The sequence below is a fragment of the Hypomesus transpacificus genome, chromosome 1 (genome assembly GCF_021917145.1).
Source record: "Hypomesus transpacificus isolate Combined female chromosome 1, fHypTra1, whole genome shotgun sequence".
Taxonomy (NCBI): Eukaryota; Metazoa; Chordata; class Actinopteri; order Osmeriformes; family Osmeridae; genus Hypomesus; species Hypomesus transpacificus.
Genome location: NC_061060.1, coordinates 863,470 through 881,851, shown reverse-complemented (window position 1 = coordinate 881,851; position 18,382 = coordinate 863,470). Strand labels below are relative to the sequence as shown.

General features: G+C 43.2%; 1 protein-coding gene across 1 annotated transcript in view; it reads right to left on the bottom strand.

The window, feature by feature from the left end:
* The window catches only part of lingo2 (leucine rich repeat and Ig domain containing 2), a 159,450-nt gene that overhangs the window by 90,474 nt on the left and 50,594 nt on the right, over nucleotides 1-18,382 (bottom strand). Inside the window, exon 3 of the mRNA XM_047025409.1 lies at nucleotides 12,011-12,110. The gene's annotated coding sequence lies outside the window, so the exon portion shown is untranslated. The remainder of the gene's footprint in view (nucleotides 1-12,010; nucleotides 12,111-18,382) is intronic.

Below are 18,382 nucleotides of genomic sequence, written 5' to 3'. Positions count from 1 at the left end.
AGGATGATGGGTGCTTTCAGCAGGGCAGGCGTTTGTCCCTGTTGCCGTGTGTAATTACCTAAACAACAGAGTTGGAACTGTTTAATTGCTCACACAGTCATTAATCTCCAGACCAAACAGATTAAATGTGTCTGTTTGAATCTGCTGGATCAACGCAACACAATGCGTTTACATGATCAAACCCTCGCTTGTTTGAATTCAAATCTGAGTTGTGTGTGTGTGGGGGGGAAGGGGGTATGAACAGAGAGTGGTAAATAGAGAGGGAATGGGAAAGGGAGGGAAAGAGAGAGAGATAGAGCAGATGTGCTGAAGGCGAAGGGTACTGTATCATCCATGTTTATCTGAAAACATGAGAATCTACACGCGCTGACATACATACATCACGTTATTATTTGTTGTCTGATTGCTGTCATCATTAAAAAATATTGTTCTCAAGACATGCAAATCTTTTAATCTTCATGTTGGATTCCTGCAGGCATTTAAAAAAGCCAACAGCCCTGTTCCACATTCTCTATGCTACTATTCCTGCATGCATGATTTGAACAGTTGACATAAATGCAGTCTCGATTTCCTTAACTGGATCACAGAACAGGCATTTCACCGTCTGTGGGCTCAGTAATGACAGCCCTTGGAGACATTTCACCTCTAGCAGACTTCCCATGGGCTTCTCTGATTACGCTGGCGAGCTGCAGTCAGCGGGGGGTGGGATAATGGCAGACGTGCAGGTTGGGTTTACCGTGCCAGCTCTGCGGCACGATTCAGGCTGAACTGGCCTCCTTGTGCTCTGGGATAGTGTCATCAGTCTCTGTCTTGGTTAAATCTCAAAAAAACGATTTGTTCTTTGGGGGTATTCTTTGAATTCATTGTGTAACGCTCACCTCTTATGTGGTTTGGGGAGTCATTGCGTGTTTGCCACCGTAGCATGAATTGTGAATAATGCATTGTTCAGATCATCTTTGTTACGTTAAATGTCACCCGTACTATTTAGAGTTGAACTGTTCCTCTCCGGTTTGAGTAATTTGCTCTTTTCAAGTTTAGGAGGCCATTTATCTGTTTTATCAATCTGTCTCCGGAGCAAATCTGTAAGCTACGCCCATAGAAGTGTATTTCCTCGGCGTACAACCCTGAGGCACTGATGGCAAACTCACCTAAAGTACACAGCATGTACAGCCTGGCGTAGTTAGTGCCGGTCTCACGTACGGTATCACAAAACTGCGAACACAGCTGTAAACCCCATTAATCTGAGCTCAACACTCAAGCAGATAGTTAGCAAGAAAGCAGGAGGGGGGGGGTGAACTTCGTGTAGAGATTAATAGCGAGGGGTGGAGGAATAGATCGCATGTTTGTCTGCCCAGTTTGTTGTCTCGCGATTGTCGGGTAGCTACCGCCAAACTACATAGCGACATATAGCAAGATAATTGCAAGGGGAAGGTGTTGTGCTCCGCAAACCTCTCCCCTCGTTTGGTGTTTATGCCATCGAGATAATGAGATGTGTCAAGGAGTCTGCTGGAGTGCTTAAGGTTCTTGTGCTGCATCATCAAACCAGCTTGATTCATTTCTCTTTTTACTGGAATGTGACAGTACCTCTGCATGCTCACTGCTGATAAAGACATCACAAGCAGACTTAACCAACTGAGGATGCTCTCCCACTCTATAGATTTCCACATTTGTGGGCCTCTGCTTGGCAGCCACGATCAAATCCTTTTTTTTTCGTGGTTAAGAAGGGACTGTGTGGGCGATGCTACTTAAACATGAAGGGGCCGGCCAGACGCAAATTCGAAAACATGCTTTTGTCGCCGCAAGCAAGTCTCGCATTAAGAGAAATGCCACTAATTTCCAGAGTGAATCACCACAATCAGAATTCATTGCGATGCCGGTCTCCACACAGAAAAGGACAATTGGTATAAACTGGAGGATGATAATGAAGGCTTGTGTAACCAGAGCACAATTGCAGAAGCAGCTCTTGTGTGCATTCTAGAACTCTGCAATGGTCTGACCCTAATAACCACAACCCAACACTTTGTAATTCAAAAGAATTCCCTCAAGCCTTGCAAAAACCAAACCATGCTGCACGAATAAAAAGTCTGCTGAGAAAAATAAACTAAATGAAAGCAGAAGAAGCAGCAGGCTCTGTTGTTGTTGAGTTCTCAGGAAAGTGACCCTTGGCCTTGCTGAGACCGTTGAATTTCAATGACAAAACTGATCTCTCAAAATGTGACCTCGGATTTCTCGGAAAGAGAGATTTCATCATCAGCGATGACACCTTACCTCTGTCACAGTTCGCCCTTGACAGCCCCCCCACCACTCATCTACCTGAAGCAATAGCTCAGTTATTGTTAAGTTCTGCTTTTGCTAAATAACTAATCACAGTATCACTGACCACTGAGGCACTCTGACGATCTACATGTTAAGAAAGATATGCAAGATGTTACCAGATAGATGGTAAAGTGTTCTTGTTACATCTAACATACAGGAAATATGTCCATACTGGGTAATAATCATGTGACACGCTAAGGGATCTGTAGTCAAGTGCTCTAACCACTGAGCTATACCCTCCTCGACTTAATATGCAAATGTTGTGGAGCATAAATTGAATTCCTATATCATAAAATGAAGGGATTGGAGAGGATCTCCAAGGCTTAAATATTTGAATGTTGGACTCAACGTTAAGAAAGCACCAAGCTAAAAGCCTGACGTGCATCTTTCTGTTGATCAACAAGGCGTCTTGAATGATAACTCAACAACAAAAACATTTAACTTCTTTGTTAAATTGCTGTATAGAACATGACTATTTACAAATGCAGTTTGTACAATGTAAAACCTAACTTGTCCTTGTATGCCTGCTTGGTGTCGCTACAACTTAGGTACAAAACACTGCTTTGTCCTTCGAGGGTGATGAAGTTTTTCTGTTTATAAATATGTAATGTAAAATAATATGAGGGCAGAAACTAACTTGGCGTTCATTACAGAGGATATCATAATTAATTGGAAAGAATAACAAATGGATCTAAAAATAAAATGGTGGTGTAATATTTTGAAATAATGCAGTGTTTTCTGGAAGTGCCACACACCTACAGAACAGTCACCTTCAAAATGTTGGCACTTTAAAAATCTAACTGATCTAAATCCAACACAAGCTACAAACTGTGTTTTGTACTTAATTAGGTTCATAAAAAAAACGAAGAGGGCACATCAATCTTAATTACATTTTAAAAAGTGTAATCATGGTAAATATGCAATAGAGAAATTGTGACATGTTTCTAGATTCCTAACTAAATACCCTTGTTATGCATCCTGACAACATAGACACTCATACTGTATGTCTGAATAAAGACGTATAGCTATGAGATTATGTTGCACAGAAACCCAGGCAGTTATACGAACATATGATGACTTTAATGAACACAAATCAAGAGCTCATAATCTAAGTCTAGCTTCATCAACAGAATGCCAGTGAAATGAACAGCCGTTATGCCAAGGCTCTCGTAGTATAATCAACAGATGGAAAACCCACCTGTGGTAAAAGTAGGAATGGCGAAGCTTCGAATTAAAGGCACTTTTGTCCAATTAGAACTGTTTGGGTTTTAGGAAGAGATTGATTGAACTGTCAGTTGGCAGTACTATCCTGAGACGTGTTGTAAAAAGGCTTTTTAGTTTGAGGGGAACGTGACACTGTGTGCTCATTCTCATGCATGTCCTCTATAACCTCGTCTGGGAGTGTACATTCTGTAGAGTTAAATAAAACGTTGATATATATAACAAAATATAAAAAAGTTTCACCAAGAATTATGGCACTGTAGCACTTTCATTTTACTGTTGAATTTATGAATCATAATATGCAGTTCTGACTGACATTATTTTAATGGTCTTGGAAAGTAAATATTGTCACTTGCTCAACAATTTCCGAAACAGACTGCTGATAAAAATGTAATTATATTCAAGTACAGAATCATCTACCTGCCATTGTTGGAAGACTGATGCAGCCCACAGTGCTATGTATAGCCTTGATCACTTCCTACAGGACAAATGTCCACATGTCAACTGTTCTGAAGGTTTCATGTGTTCAGCTACTGTTAAATTGAGTTTCCATGACACCGATATGATCTAGAAGGCATTATGTTGACATTCGTTAAAACACACCTGATGTCAAGATATGGAATTGAGATTGACAATAAGCATTCCGCTACTAGACAGATAGGTTTTTATTTTCTATTTCATCATGGTCTCGTGAATCATGAACCTGGCTTAGGTTGAGTTTGGAAGCTGTGTGACAAATAAATGGTTGAGGTGAAAAAAACTGGTCATTGGAGTGTCATGATGTCATGACAGAAGTTCCAACAAAACTATATTGTTGTGCTGTTGTGTGTGACACTGCTTGTATACAAAATAAAACAGCAAAATAAATCAAGCTTGATTTCATTTGTACTCTCACTGGGATGCAAACTGATACCCCTCTCCTACTGCCTGACCTCTAATACACCATGACTGTCTCTCATTCAGAATCTCCTTAAGATAAATTCGTAATAAAACATAAATGCATCTTTCAGAGTTGTGTAATAGGAACCCGCTGCCTGGCAGACTGTGCTGGATGGACCATCAAGGCAGAATGCCAAGTCTTCGTGCCAGGACTTTAAACCTATTCTTGTTCTCGTCTTATCCGCAACAATATCTTCCGCACTACCTTATCAAACATCAGCACTCCGTTATCCATTATCAGCAGACCTGGTGCTGGATCAAGCCAGCAGAGCCGGTGCTGCAGCAGACCTGGTGCTGGAGGAGGACATATCTGCCAGAGATGCCCTCGGGTGACTAGCTTGAAGGACTCCAGGTATTTGAAAAGGTCTTCCAAAATAAGCACATCCCGGAAAGTTGGTGAAGTTCATACAGCTGTTCAGGCTTTTAACAAAGTGATGACAGTCCGGCACATTCACAAATTTTGAAATCGCGCCCTCCAGGGTAGACGGGGACACAAAAGGAAAAACATCCCATCTTTTCTAATGCAATATTGGGATCTTAAATTGCACTCCGCAGGGTTTCCAAAGTGGTTAACAGCTTCGTGTGACCCTGACCATTGCTTATGCTGTTTTCATCATCCCCTTGACCCCTTGCTCCCCCCACCTCCCCCTCCCTGAGGGACTGGAGGTGATGGCAGGGATCATTACATCACAACACTGCCCCGGGCTCTCAGGCCTCACGACTGCCACACAACGTTACCACGGGAACACACAGCGGCCAGGCAACAGTGAGGACAGGTCCTGCGTGCCACAGGACAAAAAGAAAGAGAGAGGAAGGGAGAGAAGGAGAGGGAGAGAGAGCGGGAGAGAAGAGAGAGGGGGAGGGAGAAATAAAAGAGAGGGAGCGAAAAAGAGCAGGGGGGGCAGAAAGAGAGAGAGCCCCTCTCCCTCCAGGGCTCAGTAGCTCTGTTCACCCATACAGACTTGACATTTTATGCCTGTGAATCAGAAAATCTTTGCTTGGAAACGAAGGAGAGAGGAGTCCTAGGAGTTAGCAGTAGTGGAGTCTTGACTGCGAGCTGGCATCAAACGCCCTGACATCCTCTGTGCTAACGTGACATTTTAAGTTCTCAAAGAGAGTAACCACAATAAACAAAGAAAACTCAATTCTGGTTTAAAGAAAGTCTGTCTGATTTGTCGTTTTGACCTGAGAAAGCACAGAAACGTTTTCCAGGTTTCACGCTCCCGTGTATTTATCATATTCTAGTTAGCACCGGAATCATCGTCTCTCAGGAAACTAGACCTATGCAACCATAACATCAGTAAAACAACTAGGGCCTAAATTATTAAAGGATGTTTTCCCTAACTACGAAGCCATTAAACATTTAGTGAGAGTTTACCGCAGTAAACCACATAGAAACCACAGGAATATTCAGCGAGGGCACGGCCAACTGCCCAAACTGAAAACAAGTAGACAACAAAGCAAACACAGTCATAACGCAAACGTGAAGACAAATACAATAACTAAACCTACGATAGCTAAATAACTAAATTATCATAACATCCAACATGTGGGCCAAGCCGTGGGTAGACAACAAATAAGTTCAAAGAAAATTAAATAAGAAAGGACTTCAAAGAGGACTTGGACAGGCTTTGGAAAGGTAGTGCTATTTACATTTCTGGTTGTGTAGTAGAAGATAACTGATGCAATTCCCTTTAAATCTATAAATACCAACTGAATGATGAAATGCATTTATGAAAATGTATTCATATGTTGTAAGGAGGACCATGTGGAGCAAACTTCAAATAGAGAAAAAAAAATAAAGCTGAATCTGAGCACAAATATCTTATGTCGGAACGGATTAGTGTAAACAAGTCTTTTTCTGGAAAACGTAATCAGTTCTGTGGTGTTTCTCACGACCCAGACGAAGACGTTCTGTTGATGATGACAAAAGCAGTTGAATCATTTCCACATTCGGAATCTAGGGCTGTGACTATACCAGGTGATATTAGGGAGTTAAGGTGCAGGAGACTGTTTGCTTATATTACACAGTAATACTACAAACTTAAACCCTGTTGGATCACTGTGTAGAATTATTCTATAGTGCTGGCAACACGTTGAGCACCCACACATCAAATGCTTATGTCACCGTTGCTTTTCAATGTAGAGGGGTCAATAAGGGGCTGGTTCAGTATGTGGTTTAACCTGCCTCATGGCCAATCACTAACCATTCCTGTTCAGAAAGGTTTAACAAGGGAACATGACATACCATTTTTATACTTATAAGGACTATCTATACAATGGGCTGAATCTATGTGGGCGTTTTTATAGATTTACTTGTATAAGTGGTGATGTGGGAGGGTATTTTCAATAAAAGCACTATGACTGAAAGCCCAGGTACTTCCAAGCTTTCTATGGGGTCTTATCTCTGTGACAGTTTGTCTCAACTCTCTCAACGTGTTGTCTCTGCCGTCAATAAACCATCTGCTGTCGCACACGTTACTGTGTTATTAACGTCAGTCTGCTTTGTAATCTCTCACAGGAATCATTGATAGTTGTCCTCCATATTTCTTTTACAATCCAACCATGGCGATATCTCTCACGGCCAGGAAGAGCCTCTCACCCCACTCACTCTAAATCTCTGCACCTAAGATAAGAAGAGAATTGAGTTATTGAGTGGGAGGTTTAAGATATACGCTCGCGCTGAAAGGACACTCCAAAACAGGCACAATACCAAGGTATGTGAGGGTAATTTGTTTCATGTTTATGAGGAGACAGTGTGTGTGTGTATTTGTGTGTGAGCGTGTGTGTGTGTGTGTGGTTGGGGGGGTTGTCATAGTTTGTCTTTCACTGTGCTCCAATTAACCTCAGGGTTAAAGGTCAACTCCATGGGAGAGCTCACTGGGCCTGTCATGTTCCAGCACAAGGCCGTGATTCGCACCGTGGCTCTCACTGTCAGAGGACGTTGAACACCCTGGAGGTTCAGTAGTGTCTATGGATTACTTGTTTGCTGTAACAAATGTCAGTAGGGACTGTTTTCTTTCTTAAAGCATGTTGAGGAGTAATTTTTTTTAATGGAAGTTCAGGCAGCATCCACAGCGAAGGTTTTAGAAACCTGTGGTGGAACCCCGCTAACTTGAAAAAAATTAAAATAATAATAATAGCTTTTTTCCCCCACTGGAAAGACAGTAGAACGTGGCACTTTCTGGGGCGAACACAGTAATGGTTAGCGACCATCTCTAAACCCCTCCCAGCACAGGGCGCATTGTGTTCCTGTTAATGCAAACTGTAACAGAAGACCACAGATAACCCCCAGAGACAACACAGGGAGGACAGAAGGGCGAGAAGAGATGCGGAAGGAGAGTCACACTCGTCAAGACAAAAGCCCTGTGTGTGTGTGAGAGAGAGAGAGAGAGAGAGAGAGAGAGAGAGAGAGAGAGAGACACAGAGAGAGAGACACAGAGAGAGAGACACAGAGAGAGAGAGAGAGAGAGAGAGAGAGAGAGAGAGAGAGACAGAGAGAGAGACACAGAGAGAGAGAGAGAGAGAGAGAGAGAGAGAGAGAGAGAGAGAGAGAGAGAGAGAGAGAGAGAGAGAGACAGAGAGAGAGAGAGAGAGAGAGAGAGAGACAGAGAGACAGAGAGAGAGAGGATGCAGTCCTGTGGTGGACATGAAGTGGAAGGCAGGAGGACTGGGCTCTGAGGGAGGACTGGGCTCTGAGGGAGGACAGCATCCCCCATCCTGTGAATCTGTAGGCAGCACGTCTCCCACACGCCAAACACCCGCGAGGGATATACATACCTGTGATGCCTTCAAAAGAAAAAAAACGAATTTAACCTGTTTCAAGAGCCGGCGTTGTGTGTGGTATTTATAACACACTCTTACAACCTGCTGTGTTCTATACAGTTTATGTTATACTGTATAGGTCACTATAATACCGTTTTTTTACATCAAGAAAAAATCCTACTGAGAAACACAGTTCAAGTCTGGCACAGATACGATACACCTGATCTCCTGTTAAGTCGTATAAAGAGAGCTGCCTAAGAGAAGCTGTCCAGGGTCCTGAAGAGACGGTAGCTGTGAGCTGTCCAGGGTCCTGAAGAGAGGATAGCTATGAGCTGTCCAGGGTCCTGAACAGAGGATAGTGTGAGCTGTCCAGGGTCTTGAACGCTGCTCTCCTCTGAGATTTCAAATCCTCAGACAGACCAGACAGCTCAAGCGTTGAACCGGAGATAACTGCCAAACATCTGACAAGAGCCACGTCCTTCTGCCCGGTGCTCAGGCTGCCCTCTGACAAGGCCGCGAGGAGAGAGGAACGCCCTGGAAATCCCCAAATCCTCCACCCAGGTAATTGTATCCGGCCATTACAGCCCTCCTGCCGTACCGGGATGTGAGGAGAAAACTACTCAAAAGGGGTATTTCAGCTGAGTCTGGGACTAGAATAGTTGACATGTCACACAAAGAGAAAACCAATCTCAAATGCCTGTGAAATGATGCCACGTTTGGCGTTGTTGTACCAATGTGAGGACTTCAAGCCACTGTATGAAATGTACTACTCATGTGTTTGTAGGATGTTTGTAGCACACACAGGTCTCTGATATCATCTGCCTAGCCTTAGCACCGTAGCACAGTCACAGCCCAAGATCCAGTGCTGTTGTTCTTCTCTGTGTACGTTACACTCATGCATGTATTTGTATGGGGATTTAAACCTGGTTATCCTCAATCTTATCATTAGTTCTTTATAGTCCAGAGATCCAATCTCTCTAAATCTAAACAACAAACAAATCATCGCCTCTGAGAAGTGTCTGTCCCAGATCCTTCCTGGATCAGTTTCACCTCCCTGAACATGGAACACTTTTTATTATTATTATGATCTTTTTAATTATTATTTATTTTTCACGTTTGTAATATTTGTGCTCCTGTGTTCCAAGTCTGGATTTCTGTGTCATATTAATCGGAAGGCCAAAGAGTTCTATTTCCAGTCAGTGTTTATGCCAAAGGCAACAATACAAATTAAGAACTAAATAAGTCTCAAGAGGGTTTTACCGTAAAACACGTTTAAATAGTTCAAATAGATTTTAACACATTCATGTAAGAACTGTCGTTGTGACGTCCAACAGGCAGTTTCTTTTTGTCCTTGACAGAGATGAGAGGAACGGTCCATACATAATTGTATATACATGTGTGTATACATATACATTTATACTTATTATATATATGATATATATATACGTATTTAATATATACATATATATTTATATATATGCAGACACACACATATATATTATATACAGTATATAACACATACATCCCATATTTATATCACATGTGGAAGGGTCCTTAATGTAGGAAAGCATCATGGGGTGAGAACAACAGATGGAACACTAACAGGAGCCTGGAGTTCCAGGACCTGAACAACGTCGACCCTGTTACTCTGAGTGTCTGAATCTGAACCGTGTTTAGGGGCGTGGAGAGTTCCAGTGGCGTGGGGAGAGTTCCAGTGGCGTGGGGAGGGTTCCAGTGGCGTGGGGAGGGTTCCAGTGGCGTGGGGAGAGTTCCAGTGGCGTGGGGAGGGTTCCAGTCCCGCTTCCCCCCTCAGACAGCTGCGTCTCTCAGGAGGGAGACGTGTGCGTTGCAGGGATCAGACACCAGAGCCTTGGGTGTAGGCCCCATGCTTCCCCACAGCAAGTCTTTGCATAATATCTGCCCACATAATGTAAAACAGGGTCAAAGTGATTTCCTCTGGTGGAAAATCATGAAATAGCGAGTTAATGTAAATCTATGGTGTCTGTTCCCTGTAGTCGAATGATCACTGGGTTTCTGCACCCTAGTAATCTTTGTTCAAATTATTTTTTCTTTCTTATTGGGGGGGGTATTTTTTACAGCTCTTAATGAATTAAAACGTGAAATCTGCTGTGGGCATATGCTGCTGTGCTGTCTGTTAGTAACATATTATTTAAAATGAATCAAGAGTGCAGATGTGGTGTTAATGGCTCAATCATGACATTATTATTGGTTCCCATGTATCACGGCCCCTGCCAAATAATGTTCAAATCTCCAGGCATCGGACGTCTAAACAACTGCTCTAACATGCAAATGTGCAGACAGATGTTTTGGGCTGTTGGCAGTAGCTGCAACACGTGTTCAACATGCGAAACATCAACGGTGCAGGTGGAGGAGAGGAAACAAGAGGAGACATTGGTCCTGTTGGTTTCAGTTAAACCTGCACTGGAAGCAGTGCACTGGAAGCAGTGCCACAGACCCACCTGTGGTTTGACGGTGATGGGCAGGTGAGACGCTGGGCTGCACACCTGGTCGTGGGAGCTGTGAGGTCAACACTGGTGTGACAGGTGACTGCTTGAACCCAGCGCTCTCTGTGTGGAACAGGTGTGGTCAAGTCGCTCAGCAGAGTCACTACCTCCAGATCTTGCCCATACCAGGGTTTGAATGCAGGACCACGTACTTGCATACACAACCACCTTTATTAACACTGCTTTAACTAGCTACGCCCCTGAAAAACATCGCTCTTTGATGGCATGGGTGGGCGGCATTTACACGTGACTTCAACCAATTCAACTGGGTTTCACGTGGTCAGCTCTCTACCCCTGAGTCTGCCTCTGCCTCAACCCAGAGGTCAGCTCTCTACCCCTGAGTCTGCCTCTGCCTCATCCCAGAGGTCAGCTCTCTACCCCTGAGTCTGCCTCTGCCTCATCCCAGAGGTCAGCTCTCTACCCCTGACGTCAGGTCGGGCTGCGCCCTCCGTGAGATAACATTACTCCTCCGATCTGAACATCTGCTGTGGCTGAGTGCCTTCTCTCCACTCTGGAACAAAAGGTTCAAAACATGATCTACAAAACAAGCATGTGAAATTGATTTCTCCTGTGAGTGTGGATAGGGTGAGGCTAACTGCAGGATATGATTTCCAGCACCCCCTCTTTAAAATCAGCTGCAGAGGTGATCGCAGAGAGCTCTCAGAACACTGACTGGAACTGTGTATGTTCTATCACAGGAACATATACTCTCAACGTTCTAAGAGAGGAACACTTACATCTGTAAGAGCAGAAATTCGATGGAAATCGTGAGTGGGGGGAAAAATAAATTCTGAAAAGACGGGAAGTCTAATTGTGTTATGCCTTGTGGCAGTCCAGGGTTTGTGGAGAACATGGTCTGTCCCTGTGTTATGCAGCCCTCTTGCCCATGTGATCACGTTCATGTCCAACCGTCACCACGCTTCTCCCAGCATCCTCACCGGGTGTGTATTGAAAACGTGACGGGAAAAAGGAATGAATGAGAGGCAAGCAAACCTATTGGGAATGACACGCAGTGCGGGCTGGCATTTGAAACGGGGCATTTAACCATGTTGAGTTGACGTGTTGTCATCCGAGACCACATCTGTGTCATATGTGCCCTTTGGGAGGAAAATGTCACTTCTGATGCCTCAAAGCTGAGTGGATCGGAGGATGAATCAGAGATCAGATTAAGTGAACTTGGTTGAAAAGAGCAGCTGTGAAGTATCTCTACTTCCATAGAGGTTAAAACAATACAAAGCACCAACCTTATTGGCAAACAGATGTCCAGTTAGCGAGATGGGAGAGTGGTCCCTTACAAATCGTCTGTTCAACAAGTTCACAGCAGAGTTACTCTATTGCAGATGTCTGAAACGAGACAAAAGACAAAGCACAACAAATGTTATCAGACACAGAACGTCTGGTATTGCGTCACATTATCACAGAGGCAAGTCCATACATATCTTGGTTTGTAACATTTTATAACAGTTGAGCATTGAGTGGAGCAGAATTGGAAACAAATTGACCGGACCCCAGATCGTCCTGAACATGAGAGCAGCATGTTTACGCTGCCTGGCAGCCCCAAGGCATCACAATAAGCATGTGGCGTAACTCAGCTGTACACACACGTCACATGACCTGTCGCTAAGCATCAGCGTGGTTGTCAGATTTTCCTAACGCACGACTTTGGACCACGAGAGATCGCAGTGTGATGTTTGAGCTCCACAAGTAACACGTCCAGCGATCCAAGATCAGCGTCTTTAAGGAGACGTGAGGAGGGGAGGGTTACAGGAGGGCCTGTCAGGAGGGCAGCTCTGGATCTTACAGGAGGGGCTCTCAGGAGGGCAGCTCTGGATCTTACAGGAGGGGCTCTCAGGAGGGCAGCTCTGGATCTTACAGGAGGGGCTCTCAGGAGGGCAGCTCTGGATCTTACAGGAGGGGCTCTCAGGAGGGCAGCTCTGGATCTTACAGGAGGGGCTCTCAGGAGGGCAGCTCTGGATCTTACAGGAGGGGCTCTCAGGAGGGCAGCTCTGGATCTTACAGGAGGGGCTCTCAGGAGGGCAGCTCTGGATCTTACAGCTCTGGATCTTTGGTGGCTTGATTGTTTTTCTACCCAAACTGACGCCCCCCAAAAATAACACGCTTCAATGAATCCCCCCATTCCACTCAACACTGTAACAAAAGTGACTGTCCCATGAGAGAGCAACACTATCGTTTCTTAGAATAACATGTTAGAGGAAGCCCAGAGACTATAATAAATATTTGAAGTATAGCACAATGGACTGAAACATATTTGTACATCTTAATCATGTTCAGGTTGTCTGACTACATTCAGGGAGTTTGCTCAGTGGCCTGTGCTGTGGAAAGCACTGGTTTGCCAACGGTGAACATTTGAGACAGACAAACAGTTTTTAAATTAAACCAAGAAGGCTTCCCAACTGAGAAACTGGAAGGTGTTGACAGCAAACAATCACAAAACATTTTGTTCTGACAGGTTAACATGGCTGTCCCTGGCCCACCCACTGATCAGAACAATCCAGGGCTGCAGGATTTGGCGAAGGAGTTGTGGAGGGATTGTACAGAAGCAAATTAGTGCAGCTTAATTGGAGCAACTAGTCCCTTGAGGACTGTAATCGGTGCCTGAGAAAAGACGCAGGTAGACGTAGGGTTTGGTCAAAAGGATCAGCAGAAAGCTCTTTCAGAGAGAAACAGCTAGAGGATTCTGGTTTTCTCCATTCTAAACTGAAGCCAAAAGGCAAATGTGTTAAGTGAATGTGTTTCTGAAAGCCTGCTCCACTTAAATCTAGTTTGGGTCTTAAGAAAGAGATGTATTCCGGAAAGATAAACAAATTACGGATAGACAAATAAGGATGGCCATGGTATTATAATTTATTTAAACAAAAATGCCCTGCTTTGCATTTGTTTTTCTGTTTTCTGATGTTTAATCCAAACCTTTAGTTTGGCATCCAGTGTGCATTTTAGTACTTAGCATTTCCTTGGAAACTGGCAACACCACAGAGCGCTGCATTATGGATGTATAGCGGGAACAAAAAGGATAATGGTCCATTTAGACCATTGGCAGTTGTTACCTGTCAGAGAGTACACACACACACACACATGCAGCCAATGAGGGAATTTTTTTTGGCCCAGTCATGACCTCTCCCTTCCTTGTCTCTCAGACCTGTGTATCGCTGTGAGGAACCTATCTCTATTTATCAGCCATATATCTGAGATGATTGACTAAGACGAACAGCCGGCTTCAAAGTACAGATCAATCAAGGGAAACGCTGTCCTTCCCAGGAACCTGACTCTGAACCGGGCCAGCTCCTGTACTGTGTATTAACTAACGTATTCATAACCCTGATGGGTTCCGTCTGGGAGCACCAAGACAGCTGTATCCATGTGTTCCCGAGGAAGGAATTTCAACTGACTTACCTTTTCATATACAGCTCATGTGAACAGTGTACAGTGATGATCATTTCAGTTCAGACGAGACCTTGATTGGACCTCAAGTGTCTCTTAATGCAGGTCAAAACTATTATTTATTCAGTTGACACTTTTATTGGGAGGGGCCACGACCTGTTTGGCTTATGTACCAGTGAAATAAAGAGTGTTCCTTGTTGCTATTTTGAAGGATATTTTTGGAAAAATAATATTTTAGGCTCTCTTCAACAGAAAGTAGTATAGTAACAGAAGCAATGAGGAGTTTACCTCATCAAAATGCAGCATTTAGAACAGAGTGCCATTTTACCTGAATGGATGAAGATGTTGTGCACTTCCCAGTGCAAGACTCATAAAACGTCCCCCTAAATCTCTGCTCTCGTATGAACAGGCAGTGCATCACCACTTTTTCTGTCAGGATTTACAGTTTAACTTTACATTCTCTCGCAAGAATTATTTCACTCTATAATTTTCAGCTTTCAAGGCCCAGCTCCATAGCTCAGCATGTCTAAGACAAGGCTGTGCTACCAACTCCTCTGCTGCAATGTTAAGTCACATTTCAGAGCTTCTGCAGTGCGGCCCTTCTGGCATGGTCACCACCATGATTTCATTACGTGACGATAGACTGGAGCAAGTCTCAGCTTGTGCATTCAATCCACTTGATGACACAGATCTGCCCAAGGAGTTTCTGGACTTGGCTTCATCGATCCGAGCATGAACTCGATTAAATGCCCACCAAAGAGACTCAATGGAAATGATTAGTTTACTTCTGTTTCTGTGTCATCTGGATAATTTGCAATTGCAGCAGCAAAGCGACCAAAACCGTGATGGTGAAATGAGTCATGTGGATTGTCAATGCTCATAAACTCTAATATGTGCAAACTCCGGGTTTAATCTCAGTATTTTTCTCACACTGCCTGTGTGATCCGTGAGTATAATATCCGAGCTGTAACCTAAAACACAAAACTTGGACAACAAAAATATGCATTGAGAATGTTCCTGCCAAATGATAGCTTGGCCCCTATTTAATCATTATGTATCGTATTTGTAACTCATCTTTGTTTAATGTGTTTAAATTATATGCATCGATTGCCAGATTGTGAAATATAAAATCTTTAGTTTAGTTGCACTGTACCACAAAAGGCAACAAATACAACTTCAAACACAGACATTGACAGGGATACTTTGACACTTAGACTAACTCCTCACTGACTCTGTTGTTCATTCACACAGAAAGATTTGTCTCTCTCACACACACTCACACAAACAATCACAGAAGCAGGAACAAAGTTAAACACACATGCAAAATGTGGTGTGCACGCACAATTAGCTAAGGGAAGAAATGTGAAGCCAGGGGCCTGAACAGCCGCACTGCACACGCCAAGGCTGATGACAGAAGACAGTGGTTCTCTGCTGTGATAACAAACGTCACCAAATCCGCATTTAATTGGAAGCTTTCTTCACTGTAACCCGATGGAAGACGGCAGCAAGGCAATAATAAAGCCAAAACAAGATTCTGAAAGAATCTGAGAAAACCACTAAGCCAGCAGCCAGATAGTCAGACAGAACATTAGCTGATGGAACGGTAATCTTCTACATCCTGCTAAACTGATTAGACTTTTGCCTGCCTAACAGCTGGCTCTTTATCCCCATTTGCCGGGCTGGGATATGGTAAACAGAAGGATGTGTGACACACACCTTGTGCCAGGGGAGTGTCTGGGGAGGAAGGGTCACTAGCCACGTTCTGGCTCGGGTGACGTGATTTCAAAAGATTTGATTGCGGATGCATGTGGTGGAAAGGTTTATTTTAAAAATCTGGAATTACATTGCACTGTGTGGAGGTATTCTTTATTACGTAATAACTGGTTCAGGGCCATTGATATGTTTTCAATAAATTTCCAAAACAATTTCACACTCGACATTTCATCGTGCTTGGGTCTTGAGCAAGACACCTGGCGGATTTCAGACGCACACACAGACACATAGAGATTTCTAGTTAGATGCATTTGTGAACCAATTTAATTGAAATATCGCGGATCCAAGCCCTTGGTTATTGGGCGCTATTCACACCAGAAAATATGTGGGAGCCTCAATCTGTACATCTCAGGGTCAAAGCAACACACACACACACACACCAGAGTATGGTCCAGTGGACACCGTTTGCGGGTGAACAACAAACAAAGCTTAAAGAAGGAAAACAAACATGTTAAAACAACAGTCAGGATTTAAGCGACATCTCTCTTGATGCAACGGGGCTATGTGTGTTTTAGCCCTGGGATCGCATTGTGTCGGTTGCATTGTATCCAGACATAGTTTTTCTTTTTTAGTTAAATTCCTGTTTATTTATTGCTTGTCTCGTGTGGTCCAGTAGTCTGCCAGAGGTTTTTCCACAAGATAAGATGGTTATCACCAATACAAACCCCACAGACACAAACCCCACGTGTTCAAACAACTGACCTTTTTGTGAAGAAAAATGACTGTCCTCAAGCCTTTTTCATCAACTCAGAACAAGTCTTGTGAAAATCTAATTTCATGGGTGACGATGGAGCAAATTGGACACTGGGCCACGTATTTGAATGAAGTAAAACTTCCCAAATAAATCTCTCTCGATATGTTGCTGTCATTTGAAGCACTTCATTCAAGCAAATTATTCATATTTAAATCCTGTTCTGAGACGTATTCCCTTTGAATAAATGTCATAACACATCCCACGTTTTGAACTAAAATGTTGTGTCCGTGACTATCATATAATACATATTTTTTAAGTGAAAAAATTCATTAGTACATCTGTTTTTGCATATTTAAGTGTTGACCTTTGCCATTGAAACCTGCTCAAGTAAGAAAAACAAGAGTTTGGGTTTACCATCTAATTAGTAAGCAAGCCAAGTCTACAGTTTTGCCCTTTAATATCTGCTGGACATGATTGCATGACAATGCTGAATGCCTGTGTGCATGTGCTTGCATACAAGCAGGGAGTTCAAGTGTATTGTGTGGTTGCGTATTAAGTGAGCACTGAGACGTTAAGTTTCGGTCTTATTATGAACACATTTCTGTGGCGTCTGTCTCAGTTCTGCCCATCTGTGTGACCCAAAAAGCACGACAGATATTTCATTATGCTTTCCCATCTCTCCGTGCAAAACTCGCCAGTTTCCATTGTGCTCTGCCCTCAGGAATACCTTGTTTCTTATTTTATTCAACATCTTGAATATTTTTTTTTTCCACCCAGCCTGATCAAATTATTCATGCTCATTGAATTAAGTTTTCTTTCTGCCTAAACAACAGCATGAGTAGCCTGACTTGGTCACGCAGCGGCCCAACTTGATCAGCTGACTACTTTTTTGTTTACTTTTCAAATAACAAATGTACATTTGTCTTCTACAGCACAGGCAGATGAGGTTTCACTACCAAGCTCATTATGAACCTATTAGACACATATTAAACACACATTTCTCTTATTTTCAAATATTAGAGTAGTCTAAAGCAAGAACAAAAACAAATTTCTGTTGTGGAATAAGAAGAAGATAATGGCACAGGATGAAGAAAAGAGGAAACAACTTTACAACTTTACCACCCCCCCCCCCCACACACACACACAAACACACACACAAACACACACGAACACAAAAACACACACACAGCGGCACAAATAATCATGCAAACCCCATCTAAAAAGGGAGGTGTTCTAGAAATGTGCATGAATTCTGGCTCTTTGTGGCCACAGCTGTCAGGGAGGATAGCCCAATCAAAACATCTTGACTTTCGCATTCATCTCCCAGATAGCAATCTCCTTCATGTTAGCAGAAATGTCAGCTGTTATCTGCATTCTTTTCATTTGAATTCTCTTCTGTCTTGATTCTTGACAGGCACCTCCAGGCTCTGTCTCCCCACATGCTGTTTCTGGAGTTGGTAGCTGACAGTAAAAGGTTGAAGGCCCACTAAACATCAGGTGAAACCACAAATGCCTTTGCCTTTGTTTTTAAACAAACCTGAATGAGAATGTATCACAGCGACAGAATGTCACATTATTCCATTATTTATTTTGTTACATTCCAGGTAGAAATAAATTAATTTGCTTATCAACCTTAAAGCTTAAATCAACGTTGTGTCCTTGGGCAAAGCACTTCACCCTACTTGCCTCGGGGGACTGCCCTGTACTTACTGTAAGTCGCTCTGGATAAGAGCGTCTGCTAAATTACTAA